Raw genomic sequence first — 7,284 nt, forward strand, 5'->3', positions numbered from 1 at the left:
GGAAATTCAAATACATGCAGTGAATATCAGTAAAATTTGGTTTAGTCCTTGCAAATATCACATGCAGTGGTTTCTGTAGTGTAGTGGTTTTCACATTCGCTTTACATGCGAAAGGTCCCCGGTTCGAAACCGGGTGGAAATAGTTCTCATCACTTTTGACACATCCAGTAAGAACTTCATTTATAACAGAGAATAGTTGCATTCATGAATTACTTTTTTGGGAAATTCGAATACATGCAGTGAATATCAGTAAAATTTGGGTTAGTCCTTGCAAATATCACAAGCAGCGGTTTCTGTAGTGTAGTGGTTATCACGTTCGCTTTACACGCGAAAGGTCCCCGGTTCGAAACCGGGCGGAAACAGTGCTCTTCGACACATCCAGTGAGAACTGTATTTATAACAGAGAATAATAATATTTTGGAAATTCAAATATATGCAGTGAATATCAGTAAAATTTGGGATAGTCCTTTCAGAACTTACATGCAGCATTTTCTGTAGTGTAGTGATTATCACGTTCGCTTTACACTTGAAAGGTCCCCGGTTCGAAAACGGGTGGAAACAGTGCTCTTAGACACATTCAGTAAGAACTGTATTTATAACAGAGAAAAATAATATTTTGGAAATTCAAATACATGCAGTGAATATCACTAAAATTTGGGTTAGTCCTTTCAAAACTTACATGCAGCATTTTCTGTAGTGTAGTGGTTATCACGTTTGCTTCACACGCGAAAGGTACCCGGTTCAAAACCGGGTGGAAACATTGCTATTTGACACATTCAGTAAGAACTGTATTATAACACAGAATAATAATATTTTGGAAATTCAAATACATGCACTGAATATCAGTAAAATTTGGTTTAGTCCTTGCAAAAATCACATGCAGCAGTTTCTGTAGTGTAGTGGCTATCACGTTCGCTTCACATGTGAAATGTCCCCATGTTCGAAACCGGGCAGAAACAGTGCTCTTTGACACATTCAGTAAGAACTGTATCTATAACAGAGAAAAATAATATTTTGGAAATTCAAATACATGCAGTGAATATCAGTAAAATATGGTTTAGTCCTTGCAAATATCACATGCACTGGTTTCTGTAGTGTGGTGGTTATCACGTTCGCTTTACACGCGAAAGTTCCCCTGTTCGTAACCTGGTGCAAACAGTGCACTTTGCTTTTGACACTTCCAGTAAGAACTTCATTTTTAACAGAGAATAGTTGCTTTCATAAATGACTTTTTTGGAAATTCAAATACATGCAGTGAATATCAGTAAAATTTGGTTCAGTCCTTGCAAAAATCACATGCAGCAGTTTCTGTATTGTAGTGGTTATCACGTTCGCTTTACACGCGAAAGGTCCCCGGTTCGAAACCGGGCGGAAACAGTGCTCTTTGACACATCCAGTAAGAACTGTCTTTATAACAGAGAATAATAATATTTTGGAAATTCAAATACATGCAGTGAATATCAGTAAAATTTGGTTTAGTCCTTGCAAAACTTACATGCAGAAGTTTCTCTAGTGTAGTGGTTATCACGTTCGCTTCACACGCGAAAGGTCCCCGTTTCGAAACCGGGTGGTAAACAGTGCTCTTTGACACATTCAGTAAGAACTGTATTTATAACAGAGAATAATAATATTTTGGAAATTCAAATACATGCAGTGAATATCAGTAAAATATGGTTTAGTCCTTGCAAAATTCTTATGCAGCAGTTTCTGTAGTGTAGTGGTTATCACGTTCGCTTCACACGCGAAAGGTCCTCAGTTCGAAACCGGGTGGAAACAGTGCTCTTTGACACATTCTGTAAGAACTGTAGTTATGACAGAGACTAATAATATTTTGGAAATTCAAATACATGCAGTGAATATCAGTAAAATTTGGTTTAGTCCTTGCAAAACTTACATGCAGCAGTTTCTGTAGTGTAGTGGTTATCACGTTCGCTTCACACGCGAAAGGTCCCCGGTTCGAAACCGGGTGGTATACAGTGCTCTTTGACACATTCAGTAAGAACTGTATTTATAACAGAGAAAAATAATATTTTGGAAATTCAAATACATGCAGTGAATATCAGTAAAATATGGTTTAGTCCTTGCAAAATTCTCATGCAGCAGTTTCTGTAGTGTAGTGGTTATTAGGTTCGCTTCACACGCGAAAGGTCCCCGGTTCGAAACTGGGTGGAAACAGTGCTCTTTGACACATTTTGTAAGAACTGTAGTTATAACAGAGAATAATAATATTTTGGAAATTCAAATACATGCAGTGAATATCATAAAATTTGGTTTAGTCCTTGCAAAAGGTCCCCGGTTCGAAACCGGGCGGAAACAGTGCTCTTCGACACATCCAGTGAGAACTGTATTTATAACAGAGAATAATAATATTTTGGAAATTCAAATACATGCAGTGAATATCAGTAAAGTTTGGTTTTCTCCTTGCAAAACTTACATGCAGCAGTTTCTCTAGTGTAGTTGTTATCAAGATCGCTTCACATGCGAAAGGTCCCTTGGTTCGAAACCGGTTGGAAAAAGTGCTCATCGATAGATTCAGTAAGAACTGTATTTATAACAGAGAATAATAATATTTTGGAAATTCAAATACATGCAGTGAATATCAGTAAAATTTGGTTTAGTCCTTGCAAAACTTACATGCAGCAGTTTCTCTAGTGTAGTGGTTATCACGATAGCTTCACATGCGATAGGTCCCCGGTTCGAAACCGGGCAGAAACAGTGATCTTTGACAAATTCAGTAAGAACTGTATCTATAACAGAGAATAACAATATTTTGGAAATTCAAATACATGGAGTGAATATCAGTAAAATTTTGTTAAGTCCTTGCAAAAATCACTTGCAGCAGTTTCTGTATTGTAGTGGTTATCACGTTCGCTTTACACGCGAAAGGTCCCCGGTTCGAAACCGAGTGGAAACAGTGCTCATCGCTTTTGACACATCCAGTAAGAACTTCATTTATGACAGAGAATAATTGCTTTCATAAATGACTTTTTTGGAAATTCAAATACATGCAGTGAATATCAGTAAAATTTGGTTCAGTCCTTGCAAAAATCACATGCAGCAGTTTCTGTATTGTAGTGGTTATCACGTTCGCTTTACACGCGAAAGGTCCCCGGTTCGAAACCGGGCGGAAACAGTGCTCTTTGACACATCCAGTAAGAACTGTCTTTATAACAGAGAATAATAATATTTTGGAAATTCAAATACATGCAGTGAATATCAGTAAAATTTGGTTTAGTCCTTGCAAAACTTACATGCAGAAGTTTCTCTAGTGTAGTGGTTATCACGTTCGCTTCACACGCGAAAGGTCCCCGGTTCGAAACCGGGTGGTAAACAGTGCTCTTTGACACATTCAGTAAGAACTGTATTTATAACAGAGAATAATAATATTTTGGAAATTCAAATACATGCAGTGAATATCAGTAAAATATGGTTTAGTCCTTGCAAAATTCTTATGCAGCAGTTTCTGTAGTGTAGTGGTTATCACGTTCGCTTCACACGCGAAAGGTCCCCAGTTCGAAACCGGGTGGAAACAGTGCTCTTTGACACATTCTGTAAGAACTGTAGTTATAACAGAGACTAATAATATTTTGGAAATTCAAATACATGCAGTGAATATCAGTAAAATTTGGTTTAGTCCTTGCAAAACTTGCATGCAGCAGTTTCTGTAGTGTAGTGGTTATCACGTTCGCTTCACACGCGAAAGGTCCCCGGTTCGAAACCGGGTGGTATACAGTGCTCTTTGACACATTCAGTAAGAACTGTATTTATAACAGAGAATAATAATATTTTGGATATTCAAATACATGCAGTGAATATCAGTAAAATTTGTTTTAGTCCTTGCAAAACTTACATGCAGAAGTTTCTGTAGTGTAGTGGTTATCACGTTTGCTTCACACGCGAAAGGTCCCCGGTTCGAAACAGGGTGGTAAACAGTGCTCTTTGACACATTCAGTAAGAACTGTATTTATAACAGAGAAAAATAATATTTTGGAAATTCAAATACATGCAGTGAATATCAGTAAAATATGGTTTAGTCCTTGCAAAATTCTCATGCAGCAGTTTCTGTAGTGTAGTGGTTATTAGGTTCGCTTCACACGCGAAAGGTCCCCGGTTCGAAACCGGGTGGAAACAGTGCTCTTTGACACATTTTGTAAGAACTGTAGTTATAACAGAGAATAATAATATTTTGGAAATTCAAATACATGCAGTGAATATCATAAAATTTAGTTTAGTCCTTGCAAAAGGTCCCCGGTTCGAAACCGGGCGGAAACAGTGCTCTTCGACACATCCAGTGAGAACTGTATTTATAACAGAGAATAATAATATTTTGGAAATTCAAATACATGCAGTGAATATCAGTAAAGTTTGGTTTTCTCCTTGCAAAACTTACATGCAGCAGTTTCTCTAGTGTAGTTGTTATCAAGATCGCTTCACATGCGAAAGGTCCCCGGTTCGAAACCGGTTGGAAAAAGTGCTCATCGATAGATTCAGTAAGAACTGTATTTATAACAGAGAATAATAATATTTTGGAAATTCAAATACATGCAGTGAATATCAGTAAAATTTGGTTTAGTCCTTGCAAAACTTACATCCAGCAGTTTCTGTAGTGTAGTTGTTATCACGTTCGCTTCACACGCGAAAGGTCCCCGGGTGGAAACCGGGTGGAAAGAGAGCTCTTTGACACATTCAGTGAGAACTGTATTTATAACAGAGAATAATAATATTTTAGAAATTCACATACATGCAGTGAATATCAGTAAAAATATGGTTTAGTCCCTGCAAAATTCCCATGAAGCAGTTTCTGTAGTGTAGTGGTTATCACTTTCGCTTCACACGCGTAAGGTCCCCGGTTCGAAACCGGGCGGAAACAGTGCTCTTTGACACATTCTGTAAGAACTGTATTTATAACAGAGAAAAATAATATTTTGGAAATTCAAATACATGCAGTGAATATCAGTAAAATTTGGTTTAGTCCTTGCAAAAATCACATGCATCTGTTTCTGTATTGTGGTGGTTATCACGTTCGCTTTACACGCGAAAGGTCCCCGGTTCGAAACCGGGCGGAAACAGTGCTCTTTGACACATTCTGTAAGAACTGTATTTATAACAAAGAATAATAATATTTTGGAAATTCAAATACATGCAGTGATTATCAGTAAAATTTGGTTTAGTCCTTGCAAAAGGTCCCCGGTTCGAAACCGGGCGGAAACAGTGCTCATCAATAGATTCAGTAAGAACTGTATTTATAACAGAGAATAATAATATTTTGGAAATTCAAATACATGCAGTGAATATCAGTAAAATTTGGTTTAGTCCTTGCAAAACTTACATGCAGCAGTTTCTCTAGTGTAGTGGTTATCACGATTGCTTCACATGCGAAAATGTCCCCGGTTCGAAACCGGGTGGAAACAGCGATCTTTGACACATTCAGTAAGAACTGTGTTTATAACAGAGAAAAATAATATTTTGGAAATTCACATACATGAATTGAATATCAGTAAAAATATGGTTTAGTCAATGCAAAATTCCCATGCAGCAGTTTCTGTAGTGTAGTGGTTATCACGTTCGCTTCACACGCGAAAGGTCCCCGGTTCGAAACCGGGTGGAAACAGTGCTCTTTGACTCATTCAGTAAGAACTGTATTTATAACAGAGAATAATTGTATTTTGGAAATTCAAATACATGCAGTGAATATCAGTAAAATTTGGTTTAGTCCGCAAAACTTACATGCAGCAGTTTCTGTAGTGTAGTGGTTATCACGTTCGCTTTACACGCGAAAGGTCACCGGTTCGAAACCGGGCGGAAACAGTGCTCATCGATAGATTCAGTAAGAACTGTATTTATAACACAGAATAATAACATTTTGGAAATTCAAATACATGCAGTGAATATCAGTACAATTTGGTTTAGTCCTTGCAAAAATCACATGCATCTGTTTCTGTATTGTAGTGGTTATCACGTTCGCTTTACACTCGAAAGGTCCCCGGTTCGAAACCGGGCGGAAACAGTGCTCTTTGACACATTCTGTAAGAACTGTATTTATAACAGAGAAAAATAATATTTTGGAAATTCAAATACATGCAGTGAATATCAGTAAAATTTGGTTTAGTCCTTGCAAAAATCACATGCATCTGTTTCTGTATTGTGGTGGTTATCACGTTCGCTTTACACGCGAAAGGTCCCCGGTTCGAAACCGGGCGGAAACAGTGCTTTTTGACACATTCTGTAAGAACTGTATTTATAACAAAGAATAATAATATTTTGGAAATTCAAATACATGCAGTGATTATCAGTAAAATTTGGTTTAGTCCTTGCAAAAGGTCCCCGGTTCGAAACCGGGCGGAAACAGTGCTCATCAATAGATTCAGTAAGAACTGTATTTATAACAGAGAATAATAATATTTTGGAAATTCAAATACATGCAGTGAATATCAGTAAAATATGGTTTAGTCCTTGCAAATATCACATGCAGTGGTTTCTGTAGTGTAGAAGTTATCACATTCGCTTTACACGCGAAAGGTCCCCTGTTCGAAACCTGTTGCAACAGTGCACTTCGCTTTTGCACTTCCAGTAAGAACTTCCTTTATAACAGAGAATAGTTGCATTCATAAATGACTTTTTTTGGAAATTCAAATACATGCAGTGAATATCAGTAACATTCGGTTTAGTCCTTAATGACAGTGGTTCCCCTCCTCTCCATCTCTCAGGATATGGATGCCTTGTCCTTTAGAGGCACTCAGTTAATCACAGTGGTTCCCCTCCTCTCCATCTCTCAGGATATAGATGCCTTGTCCGTTAGAGGCACTCAGTTAATCACAGTGGTGCCCCTCCTCTCCATCTCTCAGGATATAGATGCCTTGTCCTTTAGAGGCACTCAGTTAATCACAGTGGTTCCCCTCCTCTCCATCTCTCAGGATATAGATGCCTTGTTCTCATGAGGCACTCAGTTAATCCCAGTGGTTCCCCTCCTCTCCATCTCTCAGGATATAGATGCCTTGTCCTTTAGAGGCACTCAGTTAATCACAGTGGTTCCCTCCTCTCCATCTCTCAGGATATAGATGCCTTGTTCTCATGAGGCACTCAGTTAATCACAGTGGTTCCCCTCCTCTCCATCTCTCAGGATATAGATGCCTTGTCCTTTAGAGGCACTCAGTTAATCACAGTGGTTCCCCTCCTCTCCATCTCTCAGGATATAGATGCCTTGTCCTTTATAGGCACTCAGTTAATCCCAGTGGTTCCCCTCCTCTCCATCTCTCAGGATATAGATGCCTTGTCCTTTAGAGG

At 38.3% G+C, this 7,284-nt stretch overlaps 17 non-coding genes across 17 annotated transcripts; all 17 read left to right on the forward strand.

Moving 5' to 3' along the window:
* The first annotated feature begins 69 nt into the window (after nt 1–69).
* trnav-uac (transfer RNA valine (anticodon UAC)) lies at nt 70–142 on the forward strand. The gene has a single exon. It is a non-coding gene; the product is annotated as a tRNA-Val (tRNA).
* Nucleotides 143–289: 147 nt separating this feature from the next.
* trnav-uac (transfer RNA valine (anticodon UAC)) lies at nt 290–362 on the forward strand. The gene has a single exon. It is a non-coding gene; the product is annotated as a tRNA-Val (tRNA).
* Nucleotides 363–1,304: 942 nt separating this feature from the next.
* trnav-uac (transfer RNA valine (anticodon UAC)) lies at nt 1,305–1,377 on the forward strand. Its single transcript has one exon. It is a non-coding gene; the product is annotated as a tRNA-Val (tRNA).
* Nucleotides 1,378–1,703: 326 nt separating this feature from the next.
* On the forward strand, nt 1,704–1,776 carry trnav-cac (transfer RNA valine (anticodon CAC)). Its single transcript has one exon. It is a non-coding gene; the product is annotated as a tRNA-Val (tRNA).
* A 126-nt stretch (nt 1,777–1,902) lies between these two features.
* On the forward strand, nt 1,903–1,976 carry trnav-cac (transfer RNA valine (anticodon CAC)). The gene has a single exon. It is a non-coding gene; the product is annotated as a tRNA-Val (tRNA).
* An 865-nt stretch (nt 1,977–2,841) lies between these two features.
* Nucleotides 2,842–2,914, forward strand: trnav-uac (transfer RNA valine (anticodon UAC)). Its single transcript has one exon. It is a non-coding gene; the product is annotated as a tRNA-Val (tRNA).
* Nucleotides 2,915–3,060: 146 nt separating this feature from the next.
* Nucleotides 3,061–3,133, forward strand: trnav-uac (transfer RNA valine (anticodon UAC)). Its single transcript has one exon. It is a non-coding gene; the product is annotated as a tRNA-Val (tRNA).
* Nucleotides 3,134–3,259: 126 nt separating this feature from the next.
* trnav-cac (transfer RNA valine (anticodon CAC)) lies at nt 3,260–3,333 on the forward strand. Its single transcript has one exon. It is a non-coding gene; the product is annotated as a tRNA-Val (tRNA).
* A 126-nt stretch (nt 3,334–3,459) lies between these two features.
* Nucleotides 3,460–3,532, forward strand: trnav-cac (transfer RNA valine (anticodon CAC)). Its single transcript has one exon. It is a non-coding gene; the product is annotated as a tRNA-Val (tRNA).
* Nucleotides 3,533–3,658: 126 nt separating this feature from the next.
* Nucleotides 3,659–3,732, forward strand: trnav-cac (transfer RNA valine (anticodon CAC)). The gene has a single exon. It is a non-coding gene; the product is annotated as a tRNA-Val (tRNA).
* Nucleotides 3,733–4,058: 326 nt separating this feature from the next.
* trnav-cac (transfer RNA valine (anticodon CAC)) lies at nt 4,059–4,131 on the forward strand. The gene has a single exon. It is a non-coding gene; the product is annotated as a tRNA-Val (tRNA).
* A 666-nt stretch (nt 4,132–4,797) lies between these two features.
* On the forward strand, nt 4,798–4,870 carry trnav-cac (transfer RNA valine (anticodon CAC)). The gene has a single exon. It is a non-coding gene; the product is annotated as a tRNA-Val (tRNA).
* A 126-nt stretch (nt 4,871–4,996) lies between these two features.
* Nucleotides 4,997–5,069, forward strand: trnav-uac (transfer RNA valine (anticodon UAC)). Its single transcript has one exon. It is a non-coding gene; the product is annotated as a tRNA-Val (tRNA).
* Nucleotides 5,070–5,538: 469 nt separating this feature from the next.
* Nucleotides 5,539–5,611, forward strand: trnav-cac (transfer RNA valine (anticodon CAC)). The gene has a single exon. It is a non-coding gene; the product is annotated as a tRNA-Val (tRNA).
* Nucleotides 5,612–5,735: 124 nt separating this feature from the next.
* trnav-uac (transfer RNA valine (anticodon UAC)) lies at nt 5,736–5,808 on the forward strand. The gene has a single exon. It is a non-coding gene; the product is annotated as a tRNA-Val (tRNA).
* Nucleotides 5,809–5,934: 126 nt separating this feature from the next.
* On the forward strand, nt 5,935–6,007 carry trnav-uac (transfer RNA valine (anticodon UAC)). The gene has a single exon. It is a non-coding gene; the product is annotated as a tRNA-Val (tRNA).
* A 126-nt stretch (nt 6,008–6,133) lies between these two features.
* trnav-uac (transfer RNA valine (anticodon UAC)) lies at nt 6,134–6,206 on the forward strand. The gene has a single exon. It is a non-coding gene; the product is annotated as a tRNA-Val (tRNA).
* The last annotated feature ends 1,078 nt before the right edge of the window (nt 6,207–7,284 follow it).

Source organism: Salvelinus fontinalis, chromosome 1 (assembly GCF_029448725.1).
Source record: "Salvelinus fontinalis isolate EN_2023a chromosome 1, ASM2944872v1, whole genome shotgun sequence".
NCBI lineage: Eukaryota > Metazoa > Chordata > Actinopteri > Salmoniformes > Salmonidae > Salvelinus > Salvelinus fontinalis.